Here is a 13,382-nt window from a genome sequence, read left to right as displayed (position 1 = left end):
AAAAAGGACCGTACGTTCGGTGGTGAAATAGTCAGTCGCACGTGGCGCAGGATGAGAACGATATTCCCACAACACCACGGTCGAGCGACAACCGAGGCTTTTCTTCGATGTACATATACATAGTGAGATGCCCATATTCCTATAAGACTCTGCATATATTTAAGCAACAGATACACAGTCCCATAATACTCTGAATATACCCATTACTTTACGTGTCCACAATATACTCTTTACTACCCTAGAACTATACACCCTTGAAACAAGAGCCCAAAATCGAAGGCCAACGGAAAATCCCCAAATGTCAATCCCAGCTTATCACCCAAAACTGACTAAACAACTCACCCCAATTGTCACGTTCACACGTTCAAAAATAATCAAAGTTCGGCTCGCAGACACATAAACTCCTACTTCAATCCAAAGATATTTCAAAGTCGTAAAATCTAAGAGCGCACTTGTATCCAAGAGTCAAGACACTCAAGCTCGAGACCGAGGCTTGATCGTCAACAGAATCAGATCAGCAAGTTAAGTTCAGTTTGAGACCTCAATCTAATAGGTCGGTGTTTGTCACTAATAAGTAAAAACTCTGTAACCATCAAGTTGAATAAAAATAAAATTATATTTTTTTTTATAATTAGAGTTGCAAACTTATAATTGGCGCAGTCGGTAGGATCCAAAAATAAAGTCCTTTTCAAATACGGTACTGATCAATAAAAAGATATACTAAACAACTAGTTATCCTGATCAGCGAATTGAATAAAGTGCACTTAAAAGATCCGCAAATGAATCTACGTGACGTAAAACCTAAGAGTGGTCATAAGACATCCAAAAATCCAATTCGGTCAGAAATAAAAAACATTCTGAAAATAAAAATAAAATTACGTGACGTAAAACCTACAAGTGGTCATAAACATCCAATTTGGTCAGAAATAAAAGATATTTTAAGAAGCCCAAATTCAAGCCCAAGACAGGATGGCAGTTCAACAGTTATCAGAGATCCATCTGAACCAGTTACTGGGTCAGATCAAAGAACTACAGTACTTCGATGGAACACCAGGAAAACTCTCAGGGTTCATCAATGAAGTCGAATATTTAATATAACTGTATCTAACCCAAGAACCAAGACAGGCACACATCATTTTTGGAGCAATCAGAAGAGTGGTAGTCGACGCAGAAACCGTCGCACATTCTGGAGCTAATAACTGGGTAACAATGAAGACAGCTTTAGCCGTCGCCTTCAAAGATCACAGGCCCTATAAAACAATCATCAAGAAGCTGGCTAAAACGCAATTCAAAGGGAGTCTTAGTAAGTTTATAACAGAATTAGAAAAACAATATAGGAATGTGTTCGACAAATTAGAATTAGAATCTGATCCATCAGATATAATAAATTATACAAGAATGTTTGATAGAACAGTTCATATTACCATTGAGCGAAAACTTCCCGATCGCATGTATATGTCTCTAGCAAGAAAAGACATAACCAATATTCCGAAATTAAAACAAGCAGCTATGGAGTTAGGATTCTATGATGCAAACCTAGAAGAAGAATATACACAAAATAGAAATAACCATAAAAATCATAGGAATAAGGGAAGATATCCGGGTAACAATCAAAGATATTATGATAATCAAAGAAATTTAAGTTCGTACTACAATTCTAATTCAAATTCTAATCCTAATGCAACAACTTCCCAGAATAATCAAAACCAATATCAACAACGTCCCATTCCCCCACACTTGCAAGGCAATTACCAAACATTTAGGAACGGTTAAAATCAAGCTAGACTACAAAACCCAAATAATCATCAAAATTCGAACGATCAGGCTAATACAAATATATTTAGTGGTGCCCCAAGAAAAAGACAGAGGGAAAGTCAAAGTGGCCAAAAAAAGATGGACGTAAATTTTCATCAAACTGCCCCGGAGACCGTAAATACAATCCCTATGTTAAAAATGTCTTTCATAATAAATTTTATAAAGGAATGATAGACACTGGATCATCAATCAATATAATGAATAAAACTTTCGCTAAATTAAAAGAGACAAAAGAAGATTTAAAAGTGTATACTATTAGAGGTCCAGTAACAATACATAAAAGTATCATAGTAAAACCAAGCGTAACATGTCAGTCAGATCAAAAATTTTATTTACATAAATTTTCCGATTATTATGATATCCTGTTAGGTCGAAATTACCTAGAAGCTGCTAAGGCTAAAAATGACTATGAAAACAAAACAATTAAATTAGGCCCAAAAACTTATAAATTCCGATACAACGACGAAGACATGGGAGAGGATAAGACCGCACAGGAGTGCCTTAATCTACCTTCTACAGAAGATCAATCGGTAAACTTCGCGATTCATAATGATTTACGCGAAAACAATGAATTTAGGCTCAGATGTATAGCGAGGAGATTGAAAGTTTAAAGAAGGTTCTATTTGAATATGGTGACCTTCAGTACAGAGAAGGTAAGAATTTGACTTTCACAAGTACCATTAAACACACAATCCAAACTCAGCATGAAGACCCAGTTTATCGTAAGCCATATAAATAGCCCCAGAGCGTTGATGAAGAAGTAAATAGGCAAATCAAAGAAATGATAGAGCAGGGAATAATTCGTAAGTCGAAATCTCCTTACTGTTCACCTATTTGGGTCGTTCCAAAAAAGACCGACGCGTCTGGCAATAAAAAGTTATTTGTAGATTATAGGAATTTAAACGAAATCACTATCAATGATAAATTTCCAATTCCTAGAATGGATGAGATCCTTGACAAATTAGGAAAATGCCAGTATTTCACAACCATAGATTTAGCTAAAGGACTTCATCAAATCCAAATGGACAGCAGATCAATTGCAAAAACCGCATTTTCTACGAAACATGGCCATTACGAGTACACTCGAATGCCATTCGGCCTTAAGAATGCAGCCGCAACTTTTCAAAGATATATGAACAACCTTTTGGATGATTTAATCTGCAAAGATTGTTTAGTTTATTTAGACGATATAATAATTTTTTCCACTTCATTGGAGGATCACATCTTATCTCTTAAGAAAGTTTTTGGAAAACTTAGGGATGCAAACTTAAAACTACAATTGGATAAATGCGAGTTCAGAGAGAAACAGAATTCCTAGGTCATGTTGTAACTACCAAAGGTATCAAGCCCAAGCCAAAAAAAACCAATGCTATTACAAATTTCCCACAACCAAGGACTCCAAAACAAATAAAATCATTTTTGGGATTATGTGGATTCTATCGCAAGTTCATTCCATGACCATTAAATTGAAAAATGGAGGAACAATAGACACAGAAAATAAAGATTACAAAGCAGCATTTGAAAGGTTAAAAGTACTTATTACATCAAATCCGATTTTAATCTACCCTGATTTTAGTAAAACTTTTTCCCCAACTACTGACGCTAGTAATATTGCCATTGGTGCAGATTTGTCTCAAAATCATAAACCCGTGTGTTATGCCAGTAGAACTTTGCACGAACATGAAATATACTATGCCACTATAGGGAAAGAACTTCTAGCCATAGTTTGGGCAACAAAATATTTCAGATCATACTTATTCGGGAGATCTTTAGTCAGGCTTTAGTCAGGCTTAATAACATCAAAGAACCAAACATGAAACTTCAAAGATGGAAAATCAAATTAAACGAATTTGATTATAATATTAAGTATCTTCCCGGAAAAGAAAATTATGTAGCAGATGCATTATCGCGTACCAAAATAGAAGAATTAATGCTTGGTGAAGTTGCCAATAGTGTAGATGCAACTATACATAGCGCTTCTGAAGATACTCTTAGTTATATACCCATCACAGAACGACCATTCAATTATTTCTCTAGACAAATAGAATCAGAGAAGGGAGACAACGATGAAACTGAGGTAAAGCATTATTTTCAAAAATTGAAAATTAAAACAACTTACAAGGAAATGACAGATGACTTTGCTAAAAACATCATTAAAGAATATGTATGCACTAAGGCGCAATTTATTTCCATAATGATGATGATTTCTTAACATTCCAAAGGGCATACGTACAAATAACGGGTTCCAACAATTTAACGAAATTGTTAAAATACACGTTCATATTAAAAGATATTCTGTCTTACGCCGAATTCAAACATATGATATTAAAAATGTATAAAGAACTTCTACACCCAGGAATCGAAAAAACTATCAACTGGTTTAAAGAAGAACATTATTATCCAGATAGCCAAAAGTTAATACAAAATATAATCAATGAATGTGATATCTGAAACATTGCAAATAGAACACAGAAATACAAAACTGTCATTTGAAATAACTCCAGAAATACTGAACGCAAGAACGCAGGAACCGACAAAATGCAAAAATATGTAAAAACCCATAGAAATTTCCAAATAAATTACATCGAACCAAATATTTTGTTATCATGGAATACACAAAAATCAATTATAAATCAAAATTGTATAAGCACAGAAGTCTCGATCGTTGGTAATAATATTGTCAAAATAAAAAATTGTACTATACAGTTAGATGAGTTCATACTATCCAACAATATAGCAGATTATTCACAATCAATTTATGTTAACAACAGTATCACAAAACTCGAACCATTGTCATATATCCAAACTAAAGAAATAGTCGAATCGCATATAAAATATTACAATACATTTCAGATAATATGTTTGTAATCACTATAATAAGTTTAACATTATATTTAATTTAAAAATTTAAAAATATTCCTAAGAAACTTATTGTAAAATATTCTAAACGTGAAGAACAACCAATCATAACAAATAAGAATGTAAAAACTACTGAGGAAAATATTGCAGCAGATAATATTATGTTATACCCTACGTTATCGCCCTGAGGACAGGCCAAATTCAAAGGTTGGGGGAGTGACATGCCCATATTCCTATAAGACACTGCATATATTTAAGCAACACATACACAGTCCCATAACTCTCTGAATATACCCGTTACTTTACGTATCCACAATATACCCTATACTACCCTAGAATTATAACAAGAGCCCAAAATCGAAAGCCAACGGAAAATCCCCAAATGTCAATCCCAGCTTATCACCCAAAACTGACTAAACAACTCACCCCAATTGTCACGTTCACACGTTCAAAAATAATCAAAGTTCGGCTCGCAGACACATAAACTCCTACTTCAATCCAAAGATATTTCAAAGTCGTAAAATCTAAGAGCGCACTTGTATCCAAGAGTCAAGACACTCAAGCTCGAGACCGAGGCTTGATCGTCAACAGAATCAGATCAGCAAGTTAAGTTCAGTTTGAGACCTCAATCTAATAGGTCGGTGTTTGTCACTAATAAGTAAAAACTCTGTAACCATCAAGTTGAATAAAAATAAAATTATATTTTTTTTATAATTAGAGTTGCAAACTTATAATTGGCGCAGTCGGTAGGATCCAAAAATAAAGTCCTTTTCAAATACGGTACTGATCAATAAAAAGATATACTAAACAACTAGTTATCCTGATCAGCGAATTGAATAAAGTGCACTTAAAAGATCCGCAAATGAATCTACGTGACGTAAAACCTAAGAGTGGTCAAAAGACATCCAAAAATCCAATTCGGTCAGAAATAAAAAACATTCTGAAATAAAAAATAAAATTACGTGACGTAAAACCTACAAGTGGTCATAAAACATCCAATTTGGTCAGAAATAAAAGATATTTTAAGAAGCCCAAATTCAAGCCCAAGACAGGATGGCAGTTCAACAGTTATCAGAGATCCATCTGAACCAGTTACTGGGTCAGATCAAAGAACTACAGTACTTCGATGGAACACCAGGAAAACTCTCAGGGTTCATCAATGAAGTCGAATATTTAATATAACTGTATCTAACCCAAGAACCAAGACAGGCACACATCATTTTTGGAGCAATCAGAAGAGTGGTAGTCGACGCAGAAACCGTCGCACATTCTGGAGCTAATAACTGGGTAACAATGAAGACAGCTTTAGCCGTCGCCTTCAAAGATCACAGGCCCTATAAAACAATCATCAAGAAGCTGGCTAAAACGCAATTCAAAGGGAGTCTTAGTAAGTTTATAACAGAATTAGAAAAACAATATAGGAATGTGTTCGACAAATTAGAATTAGAATCTGATCCATCAGATATAATAAATTATACAAGAATGTTTGATAGAACAGTTCATATTACCATTGAGCGAAAACTTCCCGATCGCATGTATATGTCTCTAGCAAGAAAAGACATAACCAATATTCCGAAATTAAAACAAGCAGCTATGGAGTTAGGATTCTATGATGCAAACCTAGAAGAAGAATATACACAAAATAGAAATAACCATAAAAATCATAGGAATAAGGGAAGATATCCGGGTAACAATCAAAGATATTATGATAATCAAAGAAATTTAAGTTCGTACTACAATTCTAATTCAAATTCTAATCCTAATGCAACAACTTCCCAGAATAATCAAAACCAATATCAACAACGTCCCATTCCCCCACACTTGCAAGGCAATTACCAAACATTTAGGAACGGTTAAAATCAAGCTAGACTACAAAACCCAAATAATCATCAAAATTCGAACGATCAGGCTAATACAAATATATTTAGTGGTGCCCCAAGAAAAAGACAGTTCATAAGGATAGGTTAAAGAATTTTCATTCATAAATTTCAACTAAATAAATAGCAATGGTCTGATCCACCAAATAAATTCTAATAATATATATAATACTAATATAAAAAATAAAACCAATAACAATTCTTTCAGATTCCATTTTATATAAAAAAATATATATAGTGACATGCCCATATTCCTATGAGACTCTGCACATATTTAAGCAACACATACACAGTCCCATAACACCCTGAATATACCCATTACTTTACGTATCTACGATATACCCTATACTACCCTAGAATTATTCACCCTTGTAACAAGATCCCAAAATCGAAGGCCAACGGAAAATCCCCAAATATGTTATCACCCAAAACTTTAGACTAAACAACTCACCCCAATTGTCACGTTCACACGTTCAAAGATAATCAAAGTTCGGCTCGCAGACACATAAACTCCTATTTCAATCCAAAGACATTTCAAAGTCGTAAAATCTAAGAGCGCACTTGTATCCAAGAGTCAAGACACTTGAATCCGAGAGTAATTAAAGTTTCACTCAAAAGAAATCGAATGTTTCTTAGAAAAATTTCGCAACTCACTCAAATCCCGAAAAGCTCGAGACCGAGGCTTGATCGTCAACAGAATCAGATCAGCAAGTTAATTTGGGGTTTATGTTGTCAGACCCAGTGGCGTCACTCTTAATTCTTAGTATACTTTGAAGGACATCACACTGGTTAACACACATAAACCTAAATCTAATATCACAAACAGCTTCAGGTACAAATCGAGGGTTCAGATATTTATTTTCAGTGATTTCAGGTACTGTGCAGTTTAAGAACTTTTTATTAAGTTCATTATCATTTATGTCTTGATCAAGTCTTGGTTTAACTTTACATATTTCCAGGTTTTTAATTATTTTCCATGCCTCAGCAGTGAAAGATACGTTGTTGAATTTATGGGAATAGAAATTTGTCATGGCGGTATCAGTAAGTTTGGCCATTTTTTTTCTCAATGACTTGAACAACGCGTAAGCTAGAGGTGTCCTGTACCTTTTCCACTTATTGTACGCCTCGTCACGCTGTAATATTGCGTCTTTGATGTTTGCTTAAAACCATGGTTTAAAAAAAAAAAACGAATCAATTTTCTACGGACAGGCACGAAACAGTTATATAAATAACAAATGTTGTTTTGTAAAAGGTTAACTTGTTCCTCTACTTTTCGGAAAGGGAATATATGTTAAGCCAATTGCACGAATTAAAGGAGGAGGTCATAGTTTATATTTCTAAAGTCCCCAAAAACTATTGGATGGTCAAGGTATTGTAGTTCAAGTGCGTAAGTCTAGAATATGTGGTCATGATTTGAAAGGGATGGGACAATAAGTTGGTCATATGTAGCTACTTTATCTGTATCAGACACAAAAAATAAATCTAAAAGCGAGTTGCGAATTTTGGTAAAATGCGTAGGGGTCACGAAGTTGACAAACTTTATCTCCAGCGATTTCATGTCCTCTGCAAGGTGGGATTCCCTTAAAATATCACTATTAAAATCGCTTGTTATAATGACTTATGAATAATTTAATGACACGACATGAAGGATATTTAAAAATTGTTCATAGTCAATCCGGCAGTTAGGTCGGTATATACACCCAATTAGCAGCTTTCAGCATATCTTTAGCATCTAATTTCTATAAATAAGTATTCTATTCTACTGGTTGAGTGTTTACATACAAACGTAGAACTTAACTTTTTACTCACATATATTACAACCCCACCCCCATGACTATCACGATCAGAGCGATGCAAATTAGAGCCATCACATTTAAATTAAAAATCACATAAATTAGGAACAAACCAAGTTTCAGAAACGCATATAACATCGACGCTCGAATTGATAAATTCTTCAATTTTTCGAGTGAGGCGTTTGGCATTTATATGACACACACTAAGACCAGACCTCTTCTTTCCGAGAACCCTTAACATCGCATGGCTGTTTAATCGATTTGGATTTTAAATTCTTTAATTGAAATATTAGCTGCGTTCGCAGTCTAGAAATATTTACGACACAAAGACCCACGATATCAAGATACAAAATAAAATTAATGAGACTTTCTAGTCCTAAATAAATATAATTAAATTACTGATAATTTCTCAAAAATGGAATATAAATATAACAGCCTATAAGTCGCGAAATGAATTATCATTTAAAGTCCCAGAACTAGCAGCTTCCACAGCAGCTAATTCATCGGGGGTGCAAATCTCCATTTGAGCCAGTTCGCCCAGGCTTTGCACGCAAATCGCCTCCCCTCCCTCTCTCTCCTTTACGAAAATATCTCCACGGCGAGAGAAAACAGCTGTTAGGCGCTTTTGCCTCTTGAGATGCATCGCCCGCTTGGTGATTTCGTATTTTGGTTTGGTCAGCTGTTTGTTTATATATATAAACGATGGCGAGTCTAGGCCGATGAGCTTTAAGCTCAGTTGCGGTTTGTTTTCTTTTCGGTATGCCCCGATCGCACGCAGAAATGTCGCCTTTTTGTGCACGTGTTACATTTTAATAATTATAATTGGATCCACTACTGTAAGGGTCGATTTTCGCGGTCGCATTCGAAAAATCGAACGGGGTTAGTTTGAGAAAGAAGCACAGTGCGTGATCTTCCGATTCATTTATGATCTCGTTAACGTGCTCCGGGCGCGACCTCTTGTCCTTCAACCATTTTTCGTCACGTATTCCTTCATATGCTTGACACCAACAAAAAGGCTTCCATTTAAAAATTTAGGTTCTCCTTCAATATCTCCACAAGGTTAGATTCTGGAATATTATTTCTTATTTTAAACTGCAAATTGTGCATTGCAGAAATATAATCCTCCAAACTCTCGTTATATCCCTGTCTTCGTTTCATTAATTCTTTTGTCTTCGAGCATTTGCCAATACCACTTGTTGGCGGATCCAGTGAGTAGACAGTGAAATTCTCGGTATACCAATACAGTGCTTCATGCGATCTACTCGGAAGAGCAAACTTTCTATTGACATCCCTCGGCTGGTCCCATCAAATTTATGATTCCACGTTACGGTTCTCTGTTGGTTGGTGCTCAGAGCATGATATTTCCCATGCACTCTCGCTGTTCCGATTGCCAGAGTCATTCAGATTATGCTGGTCCAGAGAATTAAGTCCCTGCGGCGGTGCTGACCCCGGTATTAAGTTGACTCTCATGCGACTGGAAGGTGCCGGCGGAGTAGTGCTGTTTTGTGCAGGCGTATCTCCGGTTGTTTGTGAATTACTTGATTGTGATTCACTTATTTCTGCTATTTTTGTTTGTAAATTAATTATTTTGGTATTTAATTCTGTAATCTGGGTTGCGACTGTAGCCCTTAACTTGTTAACTTGTCAATAATAATATTTGGAGTTAATTTATAAAAATAATAATATGGATACTACATGACTTTAAATATAATGTATGAGGTTTATATATATAAATGTTAAAATTGCACATAGATCTAGTTATATACGCATATAAGTTAACACCGGCTAGCGCCCCCTTCCCTTCACCCCCTCTCGACATCCACGATACCCGACGACGACCCTCCTCATTCGACCCCTCGGCCACTCACATCGTACACATTCAATTCGAGTGGCCACACAGCGACAACATTACGCTCAAGTGGCCACATGAAGACGACACCAACTCAAGTGGCTGCAATAACCCGGCCGCTTGGCTACAAGAGCTACAGCGGCAGCACCAGCAATAGCGACAGCGGCAGCACCAGCAATAGCGACGGCGGCAGAACCAGCAATAGCGACGGCGGCAGCAGCAGCTAAACAGCGGCAGAGATGCAACAGCAGCGATGCAGGGGCAGCGACGCGACGATGGAGACAAAGCGACAGCGGCAGCGCCAGAACGGCAGAAGAGCAACGGCAGCAACAAGCAAGCGAAAGACGGTTGACCGCCCGCTAGCTGCCTCAGCTCAACAGCTGGGTTGCGACTGTAGCCCTTAACTTGTTGCCTTGCATGATCAGCGCAGACATCATTCGCTCCAGCCTGCTTTCTGACTCCGAATGCCGCAACCGTGCCCCTGTACTAGTTAACACGCTGGACCTTCCTTGTGGCGGTTTTAAGTAGTATTTTTCACCCCCTAGCTCCTGACGACTCCTCCGCCTGTTGATCGCTAGCTGTCACGTTTTTCCTTGCTTTCCAGGCCTGTCTTGCGGCTAGGGTTGAAGCCCTTGCAGTTCTTCTTCTTTTTCCCTGCCATTTACTGACCTATCTTCTTATTACAAGGTTTTGGCCCGAGCCGAAGTATTTTAATACCAATACTCAATAAGACTGGACAAATATATGTGTGTGTTTATTCACTTTTTTTGCTGCTTGATTCTTTTTGCATACAACAGCAGTTTTATTTGAAAATTATATTATGAAAAAGATACAGAAATTTTAAATTGGGTTCGCTGGCATTGCCAAGAAGTAATAAAAAGGTCCCTAGATAAGTGAATTCTATGAAAGGACTACAGAACTACAGCCTCCACCGAAGTGCTGATTCCCCGTAGAAGGAACTGTCCGAAACACCCTCCCTGCCTACAGACAGAGGAATAGAGCTTTATTCCACACAGACAAAAAAAAGTACCTCTCTGTTTCGTCTCTCTCTGGACTCGAACCTCTCGAGCAACCTGATTCATGCCTAGTTCAAACGGATAGCGTCGGCCAGAGAGATTGATTAAGTACTCCCGCCCATGTATTGGTGGAATCCGTACAGACTTGAACCTATCGAGCGACCTGGCTCTTGCCTGGTTCAAACGGATAGCGTCGGCTTGTACGGATCTGGTCGGTCCGCCCCCTCCCAACTCTTTGTCAATCGGTTTCCTCTGAATCCGACCTGGTCCTTGCCTGATTCAACCGGATAGCACCGGACAGAGAAAACCCAAACAAAAAAAATAAAGTTTGTTCCCCAAAAATGCTAAGTCGGTCTTGCACGTGATTCGATGATATTATATAAGGACTATAAAATTTTCAATTAAAACGCAGTAAATTTTTCTATTAATAAAACAAAGAAAACTAGATATTGAAAAGTTCCGATTGAGCGGCCTTCTCAATTCTGACTGTCTCTGAAGTTTGGCACTTTACATGTACAATAAAAAAATTTAATTAAATATACCTGCGAAAAGGAATTTTTAGTGTCGACACAAACTGATTTTGAAAAAATTGAAAATTATGTTTACATCCGGTATTAGGATTTTGAAATCATAACCTTTAATACGTAAAACAAAAAAAAATCTTCAGATGTTAAAAGTGTCCTAGTTCTAAGCATGCGAAGAGTCCGTTGGGCGCCAATTATGTTACGTTGGTTTATAAGTGTCCAGTCCAAAGGACTTGGCCCGAGGGAGTTGCGACCTGTGTAGGCACGCTGAGTACCGGCTCAGCTCTCCGGCTCCGTCCTCTACATATCGAGAATAAATTTATCGTGCCTTAGGAAAAATTTAGAACTCGTTCAAGTCGTTTTGTCATTTGTCGTCGCTACCCACAAGCTTCTCAAGCAGCTAGGTCGAGCGCTTGACCGAATTTTAATCGGCAGCTTGACTTACATATCCCCTTCATACGTTGCCGGCCACTGCAATGCGACCCCCTATTGTCAATGTCGTCAGTCGAAACTAACGTCGTATTTCTTGACCCGAGTTTTTTCATTTGCGCCAGCTCCCCCTTTTATCGTCGTTTTATTTATTGAAAAGATTTTTCATTTAAAAAGGTGTACATTTAATTGACAAATAAAAGTGTAAATTTAGGTGCCAAATAAATTAAATATTATATAAATTCTAAGCGGTTTATATAATATTTGTATTAACGTACAATAAAACTGTTAAGAATGAACATAAATTCAATAATAATATTTGGAGTTAATTTATAAAAATAATAATATGGATATTACATGACTTTAAATATAATGTATGAGGTTTATATATATAAATGTTAAAATTGCACATATACGCATATAAGTTAACACCGGCTAGCGCCCCCTTCCCTTCACCCCCTCTCGACATCCACGATACCCGACGACGACCCTCCTCATTCGACCCCTCGGCCACTCACATCGTACACATTCAATTCGAGTGGCCACACAGCGACAACATTACGCTCAAGTGGCCACATGAAGACGACACCAACTCAAGTGGCTGCAATAACCCGGCCGCTTGGCCACGTAATCCGAAAGTAAAGTTGTTGCCTTCTTTAAGAACCAGAAAGAACGAGTGAGAAAGTGAGATGCAGCTGATAAACACCACCATAAGGTAATATAGGGGAGTTTCGTACCCCCCGGCCATGACCTGCCTTAACTTATATATGTAGTGACATATTCACATATTCAGTTATGTACCAAGTAATAGGAATCTGCAGTGTAGGCGAACGCACGCTGAACCAATGTAAACAATCCACATCCGGAGCAGGCGATGCTGCTCCTTCCTGAGTGGCACTCTTACTCTTTATTATTATGTACAATCAATATCCCAAGCGAGCGATCTCGATTCTAAACTTATGTGAACAAAGGGCAGCACAAGTATAATTTTTGTCACAAGAATTTAGTCTTAAGCTGAGATCAATCGAATAAAGACGTAAAACTAATTCTTCGATTATTTATTCCCCTTGGCGTTGTCCTTAGTCGTTGTTCGACTCATAAACATTCAACTGGCGCAGTCGGTGGGATACAAAAAATATCCGAAAAAAGTATCTTCGAGTGGAAAATAAATTAAATTTTATAATTCAGTTATCGAATAATAATTACGCAACACACTTCAA

General features: G+C 37.1%; 1 long non-coding RNA gene across 1 annotated transcript; it reads right to left on the bottom strand.

Moving 5' to 3' along the window:
• Window positions 1-260: 260 nt before the first annotated feature.
• On the bottom strand, window positions 261-7,238 carry LOC128263999 (uncharacterized). Its single transcript, XR_008268622.1, has 3 exons — window positions 7,206-7,238; window positions 6,996-7,133; window positions 261-325 (listed from the first exon to the last, which is right to left on the bottom strand). It is a non-coding gene; the product is annotated as an uncharacterized LOC128263999 (long non-coding RNA).
• Between the last annotated feature and the right edge of the window lie 6,144 nt (window positions 7,239-13,382).

Source organism: Drosophila gunungcola, unplaced genomic scaffold, assembly GCF_025200985.1.
Source record: "Drosophila gunungcola strain Sukarami unplaced genomic scaffold, Dgunungcola_SK_2 000042F, whole genome shotgun sequence".
In the NCBI taxonomy this organism is placed as follows: Eukaryota; Metazoa; Arthropoda; class Insecta; order Diptera; family Drosophilidae; genus Drosophila; species Drosophila gunungcola.
The sequence above is the reverse complement of the archived record's forward strand: the minus strand, read 5'-3'. Positions and strand labels throughout refer to the sequence as shown.